The 15,332-nt window shown below is 37.7% G+C and overlaps 1 protein-coding gene across 4 annotated transcripts in view; it reads right to left on the bottom strand.

Moving 5' to 3' along the window:
• RASGRF2 (Ras protein specific guanine nucleotide releasing factor 2) overlaps positions 1–15,332 on the bottom strand; it is a 336,767-nt gene that overhangs the window by 282,381 nt on the left and 39,054 nt on the right. The window lies entirely within an intron of this gene.

Raw genomic sequence — 15,332 nt, 5'->3', positions numbered from 1 at the left:
GATTTCCTGTAATTCCAGCTATTCAAATGCTAGTCTTCACTTGGGTGAATATTCTAGCAAAGTGTTGTCCTTTGCTGCTTTCTAAACATAAAATCAAATCTGCAGGAAATAAATACGTTTTGGATCAGGTCACCAAGGACACAAAAGAATTCTAATGACAATTTGGCACCTTGTCTTTGGCCTTTTCTATAAAAATCTAGCATTAGGAACCCTATGATTCAAGTTGTGCCTCCTTGCCTTGGTACCCTCTTCCTGCATTCTCTCCCTCTCCTACATACTACCTTTAGCTAAATGTAGACACCCCACTCAGCCCTTTCTAGTCTTGGTAAGTGCCCTAACCTTCTCTCTCCACTACCCAATTAATCTATCCCCTGGAACCAGACTTTCTCTGCCAAGTGACCATAAGAAACTAATATTCAGTAATAGGCTATTATTCTTTCCATCTCCTCTCCCTTTCCCCCCCAAAATGTGCACTTTAACTTTAACCTTCTAAAGAAAATGTCTCCTCCCCATTTATTGTAAAACCCATTTGTGACTCAGTTGGAGAATCTAAGAGCAGAATAAGGAGAAAGATGTGTCACACACCACAGGCTCACAGAAGAAATCTTTTTGGGAAGGTGGGGGCCTTGCAGCATACCTCAAATCACAATCCTGTGAGTAGTTACCTACTTGGCCTCCCAGTCTTTATGGACCACCTAATGATTGCTGAGGGCAGTTAAAATAAGATAATGCTTGCTTTGTTCACACCTCTATTATGCTCTTATCACATTCTGCTCTACATTATATTTATTCCTGTATGTCTTACTTTCTCCTCCTAGAGTTTTTAAAATTTTTATTTTCTCCCTCTTTCCCAAAAAAGAAAGACAAAGCTCTTGCAACACATATGCATGAACAAAACAAACTCCCTCAATGGCCTTGCTCCAAAATGTATGTTTCGTTCTCTCTGACAGGAAGTGAGTACCATTCTTTATCACTGGACCTCTGGAATCATGTTAAATCAGAGGGTTTTTAAAAAAAATATTATCATAAAAATTGTTCTCCTAGTTGTGCTTTCTTCCCTCTGCGTGACTTCTTATACATCTTCCCAAGTCCCTCTATAACTCTCTGATATTTTCTTAACAAAATAATAATATTCCACTATATTAACATAGTAAAATTTCTTTTTAACCATTCTCCAACTCATGGACACCCCCTTATAAATGACCTATTTGTTGTTTTCATTTATATCTATAGAAATATTTATTGTCTATATGTTTAAATTAAAAGATTTTTTAAACCCTAGCAGGGAAAGGAGCTTACATTTCAACAGAGGGCCACAATACCTATGGGGGTCTGACCAAGGAAAAGAGTTTTGGACTAGGCAGTCACCAGGATTGTTGGTATAGCCATAAGGCAGTAGGTTGTTACTTCCATTCTTGTAGCAATAATAATACTGATTTGATTTCTGTTCTGAGAAGAAGAGATAGAAAACATGAGGGCAGAAGAGATGGGAGATCACACAATCAGCAGTAAGGAAGATAACAAGATGTTCACACTAGCATTCTGACGAAGGAAACATAACCTGGTTAAAATGAGTTAGGTGAGGTTTTTATTCAGTCACCTACCAAGAAGGCAGCTCAGTCCCAGGGCTGTCAGAACAGACCAAAAAATTCAGGAAATCTAATTCAATCTGGCTTGTCTATATGATTCAACTATGCAGCTGGGGCTCGGTACCTAATGAATCATAAAATTTTGGAACTGAATGAGATGTTGGAAAGCATAAAGACTTCCTTTTGCATATGAGGAAAATGAGAACCAAATGAAATTTCAAGATGGTACCCAGGAAATCACAGGGAAAGAATTATTCATTCATAATCCATTTTTCAAGAGGTGACATAGAGTCATTTTAAGAATGTTTACATGAAAATGAGGTGCTGAAGAGAAGAGGTAGGAGAAAGACTTGAGAATTTTTGATTCGGTAAAGGATAAGGAATAATTCTGTTGGTGACATACCATAATTTAAGACTAAGCAAACATCAATAATCCCAACAGATTAATGATGCACAAAAGATTCTTAAATATCTTATATTTGTCCCTATGGTTTTCCTTATGGTCAGTATAGTAGGCTGTCCAAAAGAAAGAAATAATAGAGAAATGGAGAGTGGACAAAGTTGAAAGGTATAGGAAGTAAATAAGAATTGCTATATAATTGGGGGGGGGTGCTAAGGATTGGAGAATAATTGCTAAAGCCACTAAATTGACACATACTTCAGATGCCTTTGGCTAAAGTGGTGCCCTAAGGAATATTACAACAAAAGTAAATGCCATTTCCAATGCCTCCTAAAGTGACAGGGTAAGTACTGAGACTGTTTCTTGATTTTAATTATCAGGTAAGATCACCAATATGACTTAGCAGATGGGTAGAAAGGATGAAGGAAGGAGTAGGGGATTAGGAAACTGCTGTTCTTTCATGGGTATTCTTTCTGTCTAATATGAAGGACAGAGCTAATTTGAAAGACAGAAGAAAAAGCTAAGAAACATCACAATTGTGGGTTTATTCAGAGCCCTGGAAAAGCAACTGGTTTATCTAATGGATTGTTAAAAAACCTCATTAGTTTATACTCATTTATCAATTAAATCATTGCAACTGGATTAGTCTGCTTTTTAAAGAGAAACCAGTACTTTCAAACAGAGCAAATAGTTTTAATCTCCACAAAATTCTTGGTAACCAAAATCAAAACAGATTACAGTCAACACAGAGTCACAAAGATATGAAACATTTTAACAAGCCTAATCATAGATGTAAGAGGCAGCATGGCATTACGGATAAAGGCCTGGTCACAAAGGCATGGTTCAACTGGTGCCTTTTAACACATTGTGGCTCTTAGACCCTTAGGAGCAAGTCACATGATCTCTCAGTGCCTCCAGCAATAATGTAGATCTAAGTTATAGCCTTCTCCAGAAGATCTTCATGATCCTCACTAGCAGGTTTCTCATTTGGAGGTAATGCTAAAACAAAGGAGAATGAAGTTCAGGAATGGTTGGAAAATCTTGAGAGACGAGCAAAACCCGCTAGATATAGAGCCACCCCTTGACAATGCTGACAGTCAAATCTTCCAACTTGGAACAGGTGGAAAGTTCCTAGGGCAGGAGTGGCAAAATGTTAGATGGGTACAAAAAATGGGGGTACAATTAGAAGATAACTTTCCTCTACCTTGCCTTCATCCTCACTTATGAAAAACAAGTGGCTCCAATTTTGAAAATTCCATTAAAAGAATTGGCTATTGGAAGAAATGGTTCTCATCCACCCATTCTGCTGGGGGAAGTCTTCACATACTTAGGGTACATGCTCCTCTTACACACAGACAAATATGAGGCCTGTCAGTTCCCCTCAACCTGATCTATTGTCTGTCAAGATGGTTTTACCAGGCTGTGGCCACTGTGCATACAATAGCTTCTTGGACCTACAGGGGAGAGCTAAGTGGGGGTAGACACCAAAGAAGGAAAGCAGCCCTGAGAAGGGTTGAGGAAGCCCTTACACCAGGGGTACTGGTCTTCCCTGAACACCCCATACATCTCATGTGCGCAGTGCTTGGCACATAGTTAAGTGTTAATAAGTGTTTGTTGACTAACTATTCCATGGTTTTCCAGCTCATTCATTTCTCTCCTGGCTGTATCACGTTGGTACTACTCTGACTTCACCATGCCCCAGGAAACTCACCACTGGGATAACCTCGTCGGACTGTAAGATCTCATCAGCCTTGGTACTCAACTTCATCACTACCTGCTGCCTCTCTGGTTGGTGGGTTGAAGCCACGAACTCCAAGCCTCCATTTAAAGAGAGAGGTCAGGTCAGATATGCCATTTCTCATCTAGCTCTAATACTTTGGGACATCTCTGCTGATTTCACTACTAATCTGCCCACTCAGGCTGGTGCCTTCTCTCCTCATGCTTTTCTGCTTCCTTTTGGGCATTGTCTTTGCCCACTAGATTGTAAGCTCCTTGTGGACAGAGACTTCCTTTTTTTGCATTGTATCCCTAGGGTCTAGTGCTGTGCCTAGCACATAGCAGGTATTTAATATATATGCTGACTGAGAGACAAGCTATCTATCTGCATCAGTGGGTGAGTGCTTCTATCACCCCTGAGCTTCCTATTTCAATGGAATCACAGAACAAAAAAATGAAAAACTCAAGACCAAACTGATTTTGTTTCATGAATAGAATAATGTCAAAATGAAATATGTTATAGCTAAATTGCATTATTGCATATGTATATTGTTATAGTACCTTCCATTTACTAAGATGATATTAAAGTCTAAATTTTTATTTCATCAACTTAACTACTTGCTTCTTGCAATCCAAGAAAAAGTAGTGTATGTGTGTGTGGGGGGGGGGATGGTTGTTTATGAGTGTGTTTCATCTTCCCAATTCTCAGTTGCTAACATGAAGCTGGTGCTTTATGAAATCATATCTCACCATACCACAGTAAGAGCTTTGGCAGTAAGGTTTATCTCCAAATGCAGCATTTCATATAGAGAAGTCTGAAGAGGGATTTATCTTTTTTAACCCCACACCTTCTCTCTTAGAATCAATACTGTGTATTGGTTCCAAGGCAGGAGAGTAAGGGCTAGGCAATGGGGGTTAAATGACTTGCCCAGGGTCACTGAGCTAAGAAGTACCTGAGGTTATATTTTAACCGAGAATCTTCCATCTCTGGGTCTGGCTCTCAATCCACTGAGCCACCCAGCTGCCCCCTGAAAAGAGATTTCTAACCTAGTAAAACATCTAATAAAAAATTGTCCTGAAATTGACAAAACCATGGAAACATTTCTAAAAATGCATTGTTCAAGCCTTTTAAAACCTAGTGTCCTGACACCTTTAGCCTAATTTATTCAACAAGCAGTCTGTTTTCAAGCCTCGAAGCACTGGCACATTCCTGGGAAATGAGCTTGCACTAAAGATCTTCAGTGTTAGGAAGCAGGATGTAAAAATTTGAGGCTTGATAAAAATGGATTGTTAGAGCCTGAGATACACAAGGAATAAACATTTGTTAAGAGCTTACTGTGTGCCAGGAACTGTGCTAAGTGCTTTACATTTATACATTACACAACATGGCGGTCATAAACACTATAAGAAAATTTTTTTCTCAAGTTAGGACAGCTGGAACTCACAAATGAGAAATGAGGTGTTTGAGATTGATATTAGAGATTTGTTTGTCAGGGCAAGAGCTATATTCATAAATAGGATTTCTTAAATCATTTCAAATGATAAAAAGGCAAAATGACAAATGTTGGAGGGGATCTGGAAAAATACTAGAACTAATAGATTGTTGGTGGTACTGTGAACTAATCCAAACATTTTTGGAGAATTATCTAAAATTATAATTGAAGTGTAATAAAATTGTGCATAACTTCTGACCTAGAGATATGACTATTAGGTTTATTTCCTGAGGTGATTAAGTTGGGGGGGGGGAGAACTATGTATATTCTAAAATATTTATAGTGGCTCTTTGATGGCAAAGAAACTGGAGATGAGGAGGAGATGTCCATCAGTTGATAAATGGCTGAACAAGTTGTGGTATATGATTGTAATGGGATACTGGTGTGCCCTAAGAAATCATTATCACCAAAAAAAAAAACCCTTGAAAGACTTATATGAAGTGATATAAAATTAAATGAACAGACCATTAGAACATTATACACAGTAACAACAATAATATATAATAATCAACTGTGAATGACTTAACTTACCAACAAGGCTTTTAGACAACTAGGACAACTCCAAGGGACTCATGATGATAAAAGGCTATCCACCACCACAGAAGGAACAGATAGAGTACCAATGCAGATGGAAACATACTATTCTTCACTTTATTTTGTCCATGAAACAAGTGTAAGCAATATGTGTCTTGTTTCACAACATGATGAACAGGGAAATATAATTAAATGATGTGTACCACCCATATCATATTCCCTGTCTTTTTGGGGACGGAAGCAAGCTCAGAGAAAGGGTTCAGGAAAAGTGAGATATAGATTTTTGGACATAGCTAATATGAGAATGAGTTTCTCTTGGATAAGTATATTATAATTTATTGTATATGTATAATAACTCATATGTATTCTATTATTGTTATGTTCATATTATATTATATATAAAAATAAATAACTCAAATTCACTAATTATATGAGTTCTAAGTACTAACTACATACATACCACTGTGATTATACTACTACTCTTAACATCTGTCATTTCTATAGACAGCACTTTAAGATGTAAAAAGCATCTTACATATAATATTTAATAATAACAGCCTTGAGATCTAGTGTGTATTACAAGCATTATAATCCTCATTTTACAAATGAGAGTCTCTTATCATTCTAGTGGGCTCAGAAGCATACCCATTCAGTGAATGATGAATTCCAATAAATCAATTTCTAAACTGAAGAGCAGAATTTTTCCAGAACTACAGAAATTCCTGAATAATAGCTAATATTTATAGAATGCTTTAAAATTTTGCAAAACACTTTACAGATGTTATTTTATTTGAGCCTCACAACAACCCGTGAAACAGGCACTATTATGATCTTCTATTTCAGAGATGAGGAAACCGAGTCTGAAAAAGGTTAAGTGATTTACCCAGGATCATAGCTAGTAAGTGGCATAGGCATGATTGAAAAATTCATGCTAGAATTGTTGGAGTCAGAAATGCAGATGAAAGTGTATGATTTTTCACTCAAGAAGTGAGTTTCTGTTTGGGGTTTTGGTTTTATATGATTATTCTCTTACAAAAATGAACAATATAGAAATATGTTTTCCATGATAACCCATGTATAACCCACATTGAATTGCTTGCCAGCTCTGGGAGGAGAGAGGAAAGGGAGGGAAGGAGACAATTTGGAACATACAACTTTGGAAAATATATATAAAATTTTGTTATTACACATAATTGTAAAAATAAAATATCTTTATAAAAAAGAATAAAAATAACTAAAAGGAGAAAATTCCTGTTGACTGACAACTAACTGAATTGAAGTCTTTCTGACTCTAAGTCCAGCACTCTATCCACTGTATCACCTAGCTATCCATGTGGATGAATACAACACGGCCTTGTACTGTGACATGTGTCAGAAAGGTTTAGTAATTTATCAGGAGATAAGAGAGAAAAATGCTTCAGTGGCCTTGGAACCCAATGAAAGCTTATGAGTCACAATAAAAGCCAGATTTGAAAACATGAACTGTTCAAAAAGATACACATAATATCCAATGTGATAAGTGTGGTTTTATGTCAAAGAATTCAGGAATACATGTGCAAAATCTCATGAGCTCAATGCCAAATTGAGGGAAACAAATTATCAGAATAAAGGATGGCATGTTGCATATTAAGAGTTTTAAGCATTCTATATACTTTATATATTATATTTAAAAATTAAACTATTTTACTCTGTCCCAAGTAATTTGCATAGCACTATGCAACACACACACACATACACAGAAATGGATCTTTTGAAAATAATTTGAGCAAAATGTAATGACAATACACAACAATGTGATAGAAACTATAAACACAAGCACCAGATACAGTTAAAAAGCACAAGGTAGAGTCATTGTGGCAAGGTTACTTGGCAAAGAGGCAACTTTTTAAAAGTGGTTATAGTCTTTGCAGATGTAGGATATCAGAGAGGAGTAAGGGAAAACAAACAAAGAAGAGGAGCCTTACGGTCAAAAGGCAAAGGTAGAATTAATAAATGACAGCAGGGAAAGAAGAGATAAGGAGATTGGACGTGGCATATCTTACCAACATTCAGCCACCACTCTGACTTTTAGAGCCTCATTCTAGCCTTGACTTTGTTAATATGCAACTTTCTAGGCACCTAAGGTAGAAAAATGCTCCAAATTTTGATCTCTACAGCTTGTGCCTTCAGGGACCCCAAGAAACAAACACAAAAAGTCACATCTACTACAAATTATGGATGTTTCTGGCTCTGCCTTGCCTAGGCTCTTTTTTTGGTTATTGTTTGGTCTTTTTTTGTAGTCTTTTCATGACTCTTCATGACCCCATTTGGAGTTTTCTTGGCAAAAATCCTGGAGTGGTTTTTAATTTCCTTTTCGAGTTCATTTTATAGATGAATAAATTGAAGTAAGCAGGGTTAAGTGACTTGCCCAGGGTAATACAACTAATAAGTATCTGAGACTGGGTTTAAATTCAGGAAGAAGAGTCTCTCATCCACTTTACTGTGCCACTTAGCTTGCCCATTAAAAATGTGTGCTGAGTTACTTTGTAAGACGCCCATTCTCCCCATGGGTATAGGAAGTATGGCCAACATAAATGGTGCCCTCTGTGTTTTAATATGCCTTAAACATTGTTAGGAATTCACTCTCCAGAACTTTACTTTCCTTTGCTCATAGCCTGGGTGTTGTTTATAGCAGCATTTTGCCTGTGCCATTCCCCAAAAGGAAGGGAAAATCCTGGGCAGCTAGATGGCATCATTTGGATAGAGTGCCAGGCCTGGAGTCAGGAGGACTTGTCTTCATGATTTCAAATTTGGCCTCAGACACTTACTGTGTGACCCTAGGTAAGTCATTTCACCCTATTTGCCTCAGTTTCCTCATCTGTAAAATGAACTGGAAGAGGAAATGGAAAACCATTCTAGTCTCTTTACCAAAAAAAAAAAAAAAACCCAAATAGGGTCATAAAGAGTTGGATACAGCTAAACAACACACTTTTAAGATTCTTTAGCACTGATTCTAGAATTAAGCCTTTTCCATCCTGAAGTTGGAGTAATATCTCTGTGATATAAGCTTATCTGGAGTTCTCCCCCCCCAAAAAAGGCAGACCAGATTGGTCAAGATGGACTAAGTCTCTAGCCTTTGATACAAGGGATAAGAAGGCTAGTACAAAGAGACTCAATGCCCCTCAATCCTGACAGATGTCTGTTCAAGTGAACTTGCCTTTTTGACTAGATTCATTATCACATCTAGATGTGTTTCAGTATGAAAAGAAAGAAACCTATGTCCACCTGAAAGGATACGGTCTCCTTGATTATCCTTTCCAACCTATGGCCTCTTTTTGTTAACTATTAGATTGTTAACCTGGGTCCGTAAACTGTTTTGTTTTGTTTTTTACATTTGCTAACTGCATTTCAACATAACTGATTGCCTTTTGAAATTTAGTTTTCTTCTATACATGTAAATTTTTTTTTTCCTGAGAAAGTAGTCCATAAGCAAGATTGACAAAAGGACCCACGGCACAAAAACATTAACAATTCTTGTGTTAGATGATCTACAACAGAAATCTCAAACACCACTGTGCAGACAGAACTATATTAAAACACAATTGAGAGGTGGCAGCTAGGTGGCTCAGTGGATGGAAAGCCAGTCCTGGAGATGGGAAGTCTTGGGTTTAAATCTGGCCTCAGACACTTCCTAGCCATGTCACCCTGGGCAAATCGCTTAACCTCCATTGCCTAGTCCTCACTGCTCAATCATATTGATTCCAAGACAGAAGATAAGGGTTTAAAAAAATGTAACTAGCATTTAACAAAATAAATAAAAATGGGGGCAGCAGGGTGGCTTAGTAGATTGAGAGTCAGGCCTAGATACAGGAGGTCCTGGGTTCAAATCTGACCTCAGACACTTCCCAGCTGTGTGTCCCTGGGCAAGTCATTTGATCCCCATTGCCTAGCCCTTAGTGCTCTTCTGCCTTGGAGCCAATACACAGTATTGATTTCAAGTCGGAAGGTAAAGGTTTTATAATAAATAAATAAATGAATGAATGAATAAATAAATAAATAAATGGATAGATAAATAAAAAATATAATAGAGCATTTATACTGTTAATATGTAGTTTTCTAAGTCAGCCCACAGGGATCCTTATATATTGTTTAGTGGCCCCCAGTTTCTCTTTGAGTTTCATACTACTGATTTGATTGCACCAGTCAGAGTAGGCTAGAAGCAGGAGTAGTGATCTAAAGTACACTCCTGTTCTTGCCCATTCATCAAAGTTGGTTGGCTTGGTAGGGAGGGGAATGGCTGACCCCTTCTCCAAAAGGGATGTTTTTCTTTATGATGGCTGTGAGGACATTAGTGGAGACAGAAGCAGTGGTCTGAGGGGACTCTACTGCTTTTAGGCTCAGGATTCTATATTATCATCTCCACTTTACAGATGAGGAAACTGAGGAGGGAAAGAGTTAAGAAACTTGACCAAGGTCACACAGCTAGGAAGTATCTGATGCTAGAATTAAACTCAGGTCTTCCTTACTCCAGAATTCTAACTACTGAGCCACCTAGGTGCCCCAATAAATGGTCAATTTTTACCAACTGGCTTTCTGAAAATGTAGGATATGCTTTTAAGTTGAATATTAATGATCAAATCTGACCTCAGACACCTCCTACCTGTGTGACCCTGAGTCACAGCCCCAATTGCTTAGCCCTTACTACTCTTCTGCCTTGGAACTGATACTAATACCAATTCCGTGACAGAAGGTAAAAGTTTGTTAAAAAAAAAAAGTTTAATTTCCATGTTTCTCCATCACTTCCTCAAATATAAACAATCAACAAAAATCAACAAAAAATAAAGCAAGTCCTGGTTTGCCATATTTGCCAATTTCCAAGGTGTAAATGCTCAGATTGCAAATTTAACAATCAGCTCTTCAAAGCAGGTGCTAGCCAGCTCCAGCACACCTCTGCTAAAGGTCTTCACAACCCTAATATTGTAGTTGAGGGCCAGGTCAGGACTATATCTACTTTCATTCCTTTTTTTAATACCTTACCTACTGTCTTACAGTCAATGCTGAATATTGGTTCCAAGGGAGAAGAGCAGTAAGAGCTAGGCAATGAGGTAACTTACCGAAGCTCACACAGCTAGGAAGTAGTCATAAGCTAGATTTGAACCCAGCTCCTCCCAACTCCAGGTCTGACATTCTTTCCACTGTGATACCTAGCTGTCCCCTCTTCTTTCACTCTGAAATGTCTCTCCTATACCTAGCACCCAGTACTGTAGGATGTCCTACATACCCTGGATTTTTATGGATACATGGATAGAGAATCAAGTCAAGAAGTATTTCTTAAGTACCTATTGTTTGCTAGGCACTCTATTCAGGGCTAGGCATACAAATAAAAGCAAAAACAAGCTCCCTGCCCTCAGTGCACTCCCATTCTACTGGAGAATCAAAACAAAAACATTGTGGATTTGTTTATTTTTAAATGTCAGCAGTAGTATGTATTTGAATTCAGATGGAACTGTATTCATTATTTGGAACCCAATTGAATATTGACCCCATTTCTCTAATTCATGCCTGAGTACTTTCTGCCCTCTTATACAACAGGGAAACAACTCACCCAGCTGCACCCTGCCCCATTTCCTATGGGGGGGGGGGAGGAAAGAACATAGAACAGCAAATGCCAGGAGCAAATGAGGCTTCATAGGCTTCCTTTTCCAGGGAAAAAATTTGCCAACTTTGAGAAATGGATTGTTCTGGCACCTCTAATTTCCCTTCAGCAGCTGCAAGATGAGAAGAAAACCCAGGGTTCTCACCACAGTCTCCTGGTGTTGGGGAACAGAGATTGTTTTGGGGAACTGTGCAAGAAGGATGCATTTCTCTCCCTGCTTGTTTAAGGCACATTTGGTCCCTGTTCCTGGGAGAATCCAGCTGGATCTCTGGAAATTGGATGGAGAAACTGATGCACAGAGAGCCTTGGCCTTGCTCAAAAATAACAGAGCCAGATGAGTGGCCTAATTATACAATCATACTACCACCAAGCTAACTTTTTAAAATGGTCTTGAGTGAAGCTGAAATAATGTGACTACTTGGCTATTTTTAAAAACCACTCTGACACAGCCTCATTTTTTTTAAAGGAAGCATTATTTCTTGAGCCAAGTGACAAGCGCTATATCGGGCACCAGAATGGATGGGGTGGGGGAGTAGAAGAGACTATGGTTTCTGTCCTTAAGTGGCTTCTAATCTAGCTGAAGATAATAAAACTTACGCTGAGGATAAGGCAATATATGATTAATGCATTAAGAGAAAAACTGCCCCTGGAGTTCCAAGAAGGCAGCATTCATCATGAGTCTACATCATTAGGGATAGCTTCATGGACAAGTTGAGGCTTGAGCTGAGCTTTGAAGGCTGTTAGGACTTATGTAGGCAGAGAGAAAGGGAAAGAGTACTCCTGGCTGGAGGAAAAGAATGAACAAAGGCACAGAGGCAGAATAGTAACAAAATTAATTATAAAGCATGTGATGGTTATGAACTCCTTGGCATGCATTTTCTAATTTTATCCTATATAAGGCATGTAAATATTATTCTCATTTTAATGATTGAGAAGTTGAGGTGCAGGAAAGTTACATGATTTGTCCAAGGACAACCATAAGTGGCAGAGATTCAAATAGATCTTTAGTCTCAAAACTCATGAGATCACCAATATAGGAGGCTTTTTAAGGATATCTAGTCCAAATTTCTCAATTTCCAAATGAGGAAACTGAGGCTCATAAGTTATATGATTTGCCCAAGGTCACATAGGTAATAATCATCAGGTTTTGAACACAGGACTTCTGGTTTTAAATATCATCTTCTGTACCTTCCATAACACTGATTCTCTAGAGAGAACATTTGCTTTTTTCCACTATACTCTCACTACCATAAAAACTGACATAACATGTCTGCCTAAAGTGATTATAGCCACTTAAAGCAAAATATGAATGTGAGAAATAACCATGGATAGGTAGTAAAGGGCTAGATGATGAAGGGGCTTGAAAATAGGGCAAGGGAGCTTATAATGGAAAAGGCAGGGTATGAAATGCTATTGGAGATTCTTATGTGGAATGTCATTTCTCAACCCCAAAGCCACAGTCTCTTCTTTAAGTTTCATTCTCTTTGGATTGACCTTTGAAAAGAAATAATTAAAGAACCATAGAATCATGGACCATAGAAAGGAAATCAAGAAGTCACCAAGTCTATCTCTCCTTCTCTTTAAGAGCTATACTTTTAGTGTGTGTAGATATTGCAATAAATCTCACTGATATGGAATGGACAGAATGCTGGTGGAGTCAGAAAGACCTCTGGACTTCTGACATATACTAGCTAGCAGACCATGGGCAAATTCTTTAACCCCTCTACAATTTCTTCAATTACAAAACAGGTTTCATAAAACACAGTCCCACAAGGCTGCTGTGAGGCTCAAATAAGATAATGTAGTGTTTTATAATTGTAAAGCACGATATAAGTAACTGTTATTACAATTATTTTTGTAATCTATCCATACTTGCTCATTCTGAGTGATCTTTCCATAAACCCTTCATAGAGGACCTCTTCAAATTGTTGGAGGTTCTCCATTACTCCTTTTTGTGAAAGTGCTCTGTTTGAATCATACCCCAGAATACACAAGATGTTAACTTGACAGTGGTCAAGCCAAAGATATTGTCCTAGCATCCCACACACAAAAAAGACCAATTGGATAAAAAACAACATAGATCACACAGATGATGACACACAGTTGAGATGGATAGCCCACCTAGTGTGTATGCATGGATATCTTGGACTGACATTGTAGATGAACAATGATCTGGGCTCAGAATTGAATAGGAGGAAAGAGAGCAGCAGGTTGGAGGGATCTGGAAAATTTCAGAACATTCACTACATCTTTTAATAGTAATGTTCTCCTAGTGATACTATGTAACTGCAAATCATAGAATGAAAGAAAAGGATATTGGAAGGATGTATAGTGAGCATAAGGAGGCTGTAGTATATGTTCAAAGATAATTTGTCTATGATAAGTAATGTGAAGGTCATAATAAAAGATACATGTACCTGAAAAAGTTGGCACACTAGTCATATATTGAAAATGAAGTCTTTCATATGCCCTCCAGTAGCTCTTCCAAAATTTTTCCTCCACTTAAATGTCAAACACCACACCACACCAATTCACTCTCTCTTAGCAGATTACTTTTCTTCCTACAGTATTGAGAAAATTGAGGCCATCCATCAAGAGCAGGTTCGTCTACTTTCCTCAAAACCTTTCTACTTCATCATCTATCCTTTCCTCCTTTTCTGTTTGCAGGAGATAAGATGGTCCTTTCCCTTGCAAAACTAATCTCTTTATGTATGCCCTTCAAACTTACTTTTCTCTAACAGGAGTTTGCCCAATCAATCATTTCTTCTTTCATTTTTAATCTTTCCCTGTATACTAGCCCTTTCTCCCCTGCCCACTAGCATGAGCATGTTTGTAATTTCCTCGTTTTTCATTTAACTATGCTATTTCTTCAAACTATAATCTTCTCTCCTCTTTTTCAATGCCAAGCTCTTATTCATTGACATTTTGTGCCACCATCTTCTTACCATCGTTCATTCCTCAATTATCACTTTCCAAACATTTCCAATAAATGTGGCCTGCACTCCGGGCATCCTCCTCCCACCAAGAACATTGTATTCTTCCCCTAATACCCTGGTCTCTGATAAAATAAAGTTTCTCCTTCAATTGCCCAGAACCAAAACCATTTCCTGGATGTTATCAAGTCAAATGACCATACATAAATGCCCCTCCTCCCTTTCTAGTTCTATTTTGGGTGTTGTCTTCCCCTATTGGAATATAAGCTCCTTAAAGACAGGGAATTTCTTGCTTGCTTGAATGTGTAACCCAGTATTTTGCATAGTGTCTCACTCCCACATGATACTTAATACATGCTAAATATCTGTAGGCAGTCTAAAAACTGCACAATATTTTGATATCTTCTAACCTAGAAGTTGTTAACCTGGGATCCATAAACCTTTAAATATATGTATATATTTTGATAAATAATTTATTTCCTTTGTAATCTAATGTGTTTTATTTATGTAGATAAAGATATCACCCTGAGAAGGGGTTCATAGGCTCCACCAAATAGCCAAATATGTCCAGGACATAAAAAAAGTTTAAGAACCCCCTATGAGTCTATCTTCTTTCCTTTTTTGAGTTTTAAATTCAATTTTTTATTTTATTTTCAGTTTCAAAATCTCTTTCTTTCCCTCCCCTTCTAGCACCCACTGAGAAAACAAGAAAAATAAAATCAATTCCTAAATATATATAGTCATACAAAACAAATTTCCACATTAGCCACACTTTCCAAAAAAAGCAAGAAAAAAGAAAGAGAAGAAAATATTTAATCTTCCTTAAAGTCCATTCATTCTCTGTCTGAAGCTATAGAGGTAGACAGCATGCTTCATAATTAATTAATCCTTTGTTATTGTGGTTCATCAGAGTTACTAAGATTTTCAAAAGTGATTACCTCTGCAATATTGCTGTTACTGTAGAAATTGTTCTCTTGGTTCTGCTCACTTCACTTTCTATCATTTCATACAAGTCTTCTTGCCACTACCAAT

Source organism: Monodelphis domestica, chromosome 3 (genome assembly GCF_027887165.1).
Source record: "Monodelphis domestica isolate mMonDom1 chromosome 3, mMonDom1.pri, whole genome shotgun sequence".
NCBI classification, from domain to species: domain Eukaryota; kingdom Metazoa; phylum Chordata; class Mammalia; order Didelphimorphia; family Didelphidae; genus Monodelphis; species Monodelphis domestica.
This window is presented reverse-complemented; position numbering and strand designations above follow the sequence as displayed.